We start from the raw sequence: 7477 nt of genomic DNA on the forward strand, positions 1-7477 counted from the left end.
TATATATATATATATATATATATATATATATATATATATATATATATATAACCACCGTGTGGCGCTCCCATCGTTCCGATTTGAGTTCTGTTTTTTTTGTTAAATTGGTACATCTGTTGTTGATATTCCCTTTAAATCTTAGTGTCATAACTTGACATTTGCAAAAGTTACGTAGCCAAGAGTACATCTATCTCTGTGTGTGTTGGCGATTTTTTACAATTGCAGAAATGGATTTAAATTTGCAACAACGAACTTGTATTAAATTTTGCGTAAAAAACGGATTTAGTGGCGCACGGACGTTGGAAATGTTGGAAAAGTGTTTCGGCAACGATTCTCTAAAAAAAACGGTCGTTTACCAGTGGCACGAGCGGTTCAGAAGTGGTCGTGAGTCAATCGAAGATGATGAACGCAGTGGCAGACCATCGACATCGAAAGTCGGTGAAAAAATTGATAAAGTAAAAGAAATGTTGGTCAATAACCGCAAATTAACCATCAGAGAAATAGCGGAGGACTTGAACATTGCCTATGGATCCGCCCAAGACATTGTGGTTAATGATTTGGGTTTCCGTCGTGTAGCAGCAAAGTTGATGCCAAGAGACCTCAATTTCATGCAAAAAAGAGACCGTAATGACGTCGCAAAAGACATGATTTGCGAGGCTGAATCCGATCCCACATTCATCAAAAGGATCATTACTGGAGACGAGACGTGGGTTTATGAGTACGACACGCAATCCAGACATCAGGCAAGTGAATGGCGTTCACCAAATGAGCCGAGACCAAAAAAACCACGTCGTTTTCAGTCAAAAAAGAAGGCAATGCTGACGGTTTTCATGGATTACAACGGTGTAGTGCATCATGAATTTTTGCCAGAAGGCCAGACAGTAAACAAAGATTATTATTTGGGCGTTATGAGACGTTTGCGTGAAGCAATTCGCCGAAAGAGACCAGAAATGTGGGCAGAAAACTCGTGGATTTTGCACCATGATAACGCACCGTCGCACAGTGCTCTCATTATTCGTAATTTTTTGACGAAAAATGCAACAAATACCATCCAACAGCCACCGAATTCACCTGATTTGGCTCCCTGTGACTTCTTTCTGTTCAATCGAGTTAAAAAACCATTACGGGGAACGCGTTTTAGCAGCCGAGAGGAAGTAATGGAAAAATCGCAGGAAGCACTGATGGACATACCGAAAACCGAATATAAAAAATGTTTCGAGGATTGGATCAAGCGCTGGCATAAGTGTGTTGCAGTCGATGGGGATTACTTTGAAGGGGACAATATAGATTTAGATGAATAAACTTGTATTTTTAATTTTCTGAATAAATTCCGGGAACTTTTTGATCAAGGTAGTATATATATATATATATATATATATATATATATATATATATATATATATATATATATATATATATATATATATATACAAAACTTGGACAGCAACAAACAATATAAGAACACATAAAAAGAACACTCATTCGTTATTTCTTGATAATTTCGACGGAATTCAGCTCCGTCTTCATCGGAAGAAACAGAAGTACTGCAGTGAGAGGGGGCTTTTGAATCAACGTGGGGTAGATTTGAAGCGTGCCCATATTTGGCGCAACGGGTTTGAGGAAACCCGTTGGTTGGGGAGTGGTTGAAAATATTTAAATTTAGCGTGACGTCTTTTATGGACAGCAACCCTATTTTTTTCCTTTGAGCACTTTGGCAAGTTTAAAGATCATACCTCCTAGGAATGTTAGTCACACGGATCGTCAAAGAGGCCTTCATTTTTCTTTTTTATAACCTCTGCAAGTCGGGTTGAATTTTTCAGGGCTCATCCAAAATTAATACATATAAATATGCATATATTCCCGAAGTTAATACATATGTTCCCCTTGGAATACATTCAAAGTTTGATAAAGATTTCCCTAGTATCAACAACCATCTGTAATAGAAGATGCGATGCATTTTTTACAAATGTTAATGGTATATAAGATGATCTTCGAGAATGCCAATATAGTGGATATTTTATGGAAAATTTAGAAAAATCTTTTCACGCGATCACTCACTTGTGAAAAATAGCTGGTAGCATAGATATGTCGATCATACGTTTTATTTCGGGTCGGATACCGAGAGACAACTGAACTGATTCGGAAACATGCTCAACATCTTTGACAAATCCACGAAGGAGACGGGAAACGAAGGAGCTCTAAACTTCCTCGATAAGGCCATTTCGAATGTCAACGGAAAGTTTAAATTTTCTATTTTTAGAAAGAGCACTAACTCACCAAATGACACACAGTAACTCGAGACAACAGGTCTCACAAAAAATCTCCGCCTTTCACTCAATGTGACGCGGGCTGCTAAACATCCCTCTTTCACGATAAACGGCATAAACAAAGAACTTCAAATCATCAAACAGATTGCCACCAGCAAATATTAGTCCACCAAAGTCATAGACGTACTGCTTAATTGAAAATTAATCATTTTATTACATTCGTATTTGAGTAATGAGGTGGATAAAAATTGCATCGTATAAGCTCTATTAGCTTGTATCGTAAATGAAGGATAAAGAAAACAGGGGAGGATGAAACTTGGTGCAATAGAGAAATATCTATGTTTTTCTTCAAATACATATGATATAAACCTCTATTATAAACACGTTTCAAAAAACAACAATGAATAGAAGTTAGCATAAATAAACAGGTGAGAATGTTTTAGTTATGATGGCGCTTATCTCATGAATCTGTAGCAAATATGATACAATTTCTGCCAGTGAAAAAAACAGCATTTGAACCGACGGTGGTATATTAAAACACGGACACTAGTTCAAAATTCAATGCCTCGTAACAAAAAACCGTTGGTGAAATTTAAATAATAATCTCGGTGCTTAAGGCACAAAATAGATACTTAGTTATTGAAAGATTCCTGCTACTGAAATGCGATTATGCACGAGGCAATCAGAGAGGAAATCACTTTGCACAGGGTTAATAGGGTCGTTGATGAGTAGCTCTTGTTCTAAATTCGTGAATGATATTCACTCACCAATTTCACACGACCAGTCGGTAGTTGACTGTCACCAGCACAAGTTCCTCGAATATCAATTAGTGGCGTAGCACTAGATGGGCTCTGAACGGTCAAATGAAACCTACCTTCGTGACGAATGAAAAGATGAGAGGGTAGCGGGATTCGTTTCCCGTGATTTGCAAATGTAAAAGAGGGCGTTGATTTGTTTCATTAGTTCTCTATTTTCCCACAAAACAATAAGCCAAAGGAACAGCTGCCCAGCTATGTGCATCAAGTGTTCGGGATCCTTCGGTGGTCTTAGTCATAGAACCAACCATAAAGGGAAAAAAGAAAGGCTGCCTGTTTCGTAAAGAATCCTTATGAATGAACAGAAATGAAAAGAAAGAACACAATGACGCACTCAATGTATCGGTAGGCCTGAGACGGCAGACACTGGAAACACGAATATTACAGGCGAGAGTGAAACTTTTTATAAGAGTGCAGTTTTTAAGTGAAAAAGGCATTTTCCTGTTTTCGTTCCAAGAAGCTTAGTAAGTTGTCAATATTTTATCTGAAGCTATTGTCCTTCATGTCACTAGCAGCCCGACTCTAATGCGTATGGAAGTATTTCACGCTTAGATACCGTATTACATGTACCAGTAGCTATCGAGCTACATTATTTGAATTCTTTTACATGGTCATTTTTAATAACAATTAAGAAAAAGTTAATTTTTGATGTTGAATGTTTGGTGTTGAATCATCCTGTCACATACCCAAGGGCTGACTTGCAGGGCCTCTTGTAGATGTAGCCTTGAAAACGCACCCTTACTCGGCCCGTTCTCATGTCCCTCGCCACATTTACCTCAGCCTCCGCCCCCACCTACTCCACTTCCTCCTCCTCCGCCTAACATCTCCTCCACCCCAAAAAACTAAGTAAATATTGCTGTGGATGACGTGTCTAACGTCAATTGAAGATGATACACAGAAATTAAACCTGGGTTGTGCAATGGATTATGATGCGGGATTTCTAAGCATTTTGAGATATTTTAGTTTTGATAAAGGTCTAATTTCTGGAACATGCAAGGTGTTATTTCCAATTCTATGGGCCATTCAAAAACTTCACCCCACTGTTTTTGATATTAACTCCGACATCAAAGTGTTATGGTTGGCCACTAACCGAACCACGACGGCTCTGGTTCGGTTAGTTGGAATTATTGACGACAGGCAATTACCCCTGAACTCACAAGCGTATTTATTACTAAATGCGTGGTACATTACAGCAACAGAGCGGGGAAGCGGTGGGGCAGCCTGGGGGCACGGGGAGTCGGTGGGCCCGCGGGAGGCTGTCCTTGGTAGCCGCGGCGACGGCGGGCTCGCTTCGCCGGGCCCTAGGGTCGGTCTCCCCGGGAGGCGGAGTGTCCGTCGGCGGCGGCGGCGGGGTAGGAATAGGGAGGGAGGAGCTGCGGGGGGGGCTGTGCTCGGTAATAGAGGAGAGGGGGGCTGTGCTCGGTAATAGAGGAGAGGGGGGCAGCAGAGTCCGCGGGAGGTAGCAAGTAGCGGCGGCGGCTCACCACTCTCCTCCAAGGGGTGAGCGGGGCTCTCGCGGGTTCCGGAGTTATCACCTCGCGGCCGCCGGCTGGCGGAGATCATGGTTCCCCGCGGGTACTCCGATTCGCGTAAGGAGCCAACTTAGAGAGATGGAGCTCTTCTCAAGAAAGCACGTGGAATCGCAATCATGAACAGCAATAGCCGTAAGTAAAATCAAGTATGTATGTAAATAATTGGAGTATGCTGAACCCGTTTCCTTAGGATCATTTCATCCGCAACTCATTTCCAAATGAATTTCTCCGAAAGAGAAGCATTGGAAGAGAAAATAAATCATAGCATTGTCTGCTTACCTCAAAGTTTGATCAAGGCGCTGTGTTGGGTCAAGGCAACTTCTGCCGCTAAAGTAAGGTTTTTAATGGCATATGTTTTCATGTGCAGCGATTCATAAAGCACTAAATTCGCACTGAATAATATCGTTCGTCACCATTTCTCAACTGATCTACATTAATACCCATTTCTCTGAGGCCACCGCAAGGGCGTGTGGTGGGGGTGTTAGGGCACCACCTGTAATTAAGAAAGAAAAGACCGCATGCAAAAGCCACAAATTTATACAATCCACAAACAAAACAAGGTATGCCTTCATGCAAAACCCCTTACAAACTACACACATGCAAACACTCAAAACCACCAACTAACATGCACCTACAAATATACCTTATGTATTTCCTATGTTTGATTTGTTTCCAACTTGTAAATTCAATGTTTCCAATGTTTCTAAAGTGACTTAGGTTTCTTACTATTATGATTTCTGATTGTTCAGGGGAAGAATGAGTATTTGCATATATCACTGTACTGGAATCTATCTCCATTATTTTATCTTCGTGGTCTGATCTACCCAAGTACTGTGGGGCCATTATATTTCCTTCAGTTTCATAGTTTGTTCTGAACCTTTCTAAAAGTCTAAGCCTCGCTTGTTCTCTCTGCACTTCAAGTGGTTCCCAGCCTTATTCCCCTAAGAGACCTGTCACACTTGTGTTCTTATCATAACAATTTTTAACGAATCTAGCAGATTTTCTCTGGACTTCATCTAATTCTTTTTGCCAAATCTTCTCCCAAGGATCCCAAATACTTGTGGCATATTCCAAATGAGGTCTAACTAGAGTAAAATAACACCTCTCTTTAACTTTTTCATTACGTTTCCCCACCACCCGTTTTATGAAGCCGAGTTTCTTAAAATATAATCTGCATATTGTCCTGATATGTGCTCCCCATGAAAGGCGTGGTGTTAGAACTACCCCCAAATATTTAACTTGATTACTGAACCCTCTATTTCATAGTTTATGCCCTGTTCGCCACTTCCTTTGTTTCAAAATTTCAAAACTGCGCATTTGTCTGTATTAAGAATTCATCTCCATTCCATTCATCTCCATTTATTAGGAGTTCTTTTTTCCCAATCAATAATAGATTTTACAGATAATAATGATGCAATTATTATTACAATTGTTCTTGAGGAAAAATTACTACCCCTATAGTTATAATAATATTAATTATTTACTCCAACTTTATCGGTCCCATTGATTGGAAGTCAATTATACTTTATACTAAGCAAATTATCTTCCTCGTCAGTAAATTGAAATGAAAAGGAATAATCATACTACATCTGCAAAGTGTCAGTATCAGGCAGCTGCTTCAAATCCAAAGTGATAGTTAGCTGAAAAGTGATCCTTTGATTGTCGAATTAAGCATACTAGTAGAAAAGAGGTACCAATTATTAGGTGTAAACCGTGGACCCCCGTTGCCACAAAGAACGAGGACCCATAAACAGAGTCTGCTACTGTGAAGGGGGCTTCTAAATATTCGTATCCCTGGAGGATTGTGAAGTAAATTCCTAGGATTACTGTGAAGTATAGTCCTCGTTTAGCCTGTGACTTATTATTTTATATTAATCTATGATGGGCCCATGTTACTGTTACACCTGATCTTAGTAGGATTGATGTATTTAATGTTGGAATTTATATTGGGTCAAATGGACTAATTGCTATTGGGGGTCATATATTGCCAATATCAATTGCTGGCGATAAACTACTATGGAAATAGGCTCAGAAGAATGAGAAGAAAAATAATACTTCCGATGTAATAAATAGAATTATTCCCCATCGTAGTCCAATTACGACAGACTTAGTATGAAGTCCTTGTATAGTACCTTCCCTTGAAATGTCTCGCCATCATTGAAATATAGTTATAGACACAATTAATAATCCTAGGATTATTAATTGTGTCGAGTATAGATGGAATCATTTAACTAATCCTATTGCTATAGCTATGGCTCCAATAGCTCCTGTTAAAGGCCATGGTCTTTGATCTACTAAATGGTAGGGATGATTTTGGTGTCTTGACATTAGTTGACCTCTCTAGAGTAGAGTGTGCTTAGGACTGCAAATACACAAGATTGAATTATAGCTACTGCTGATTCTAAAAGTAGTAGGGCTACTTGGGCAATAATAAGGATACTTAAAATAGAGTATGTTACATTAGGTCCCTTATTCCCTAATAATGTTAAGAGTAAGTGGCCTGCGATTAAATTTGCTGCTAGTCATACAGCTAGAGTTCCTGGGTGGATTATGTTTCTAATTGTTTCAATACAAACTATAAATGGTATAAGTACCGGAGGAGTTCCTTGTGAAACCAGGTGGGCTAATTGTGTTGAGTGTGGTTAGTTCACCCATATACTATGAATCTTAATCACAGAAGTAGGGCTAGTGTTAAGGTGAAAACTTAATGTCTTCTTCTTGTAAAAATGTAAGGGAATAAGCCTATGAAGTTATTAAAAATAATTAATGAGCATACTGAAATAAATATAAATGTACTCCCATTTATTCCATTATTTCCTAAAAGGGTTTTAAATTCATTGCGTAGCGTTCCTTTGACAGACAC

Source organism: Hetaerina americana, unplaced genomic scaffold (genome assembly GCF_022747635.1).
Source record: "Hetaerina americana unplaced genomic scaffold, ioHetAmer1.1.p SCAF_112, whole genome shotgun sequence".
NCBI classification, from domain to species: Eukaryota; Metazoa; Arthropoda; class Insecta; order Odonata; family Calopterygidae; genus Hetaerina; species Hetaerina americana.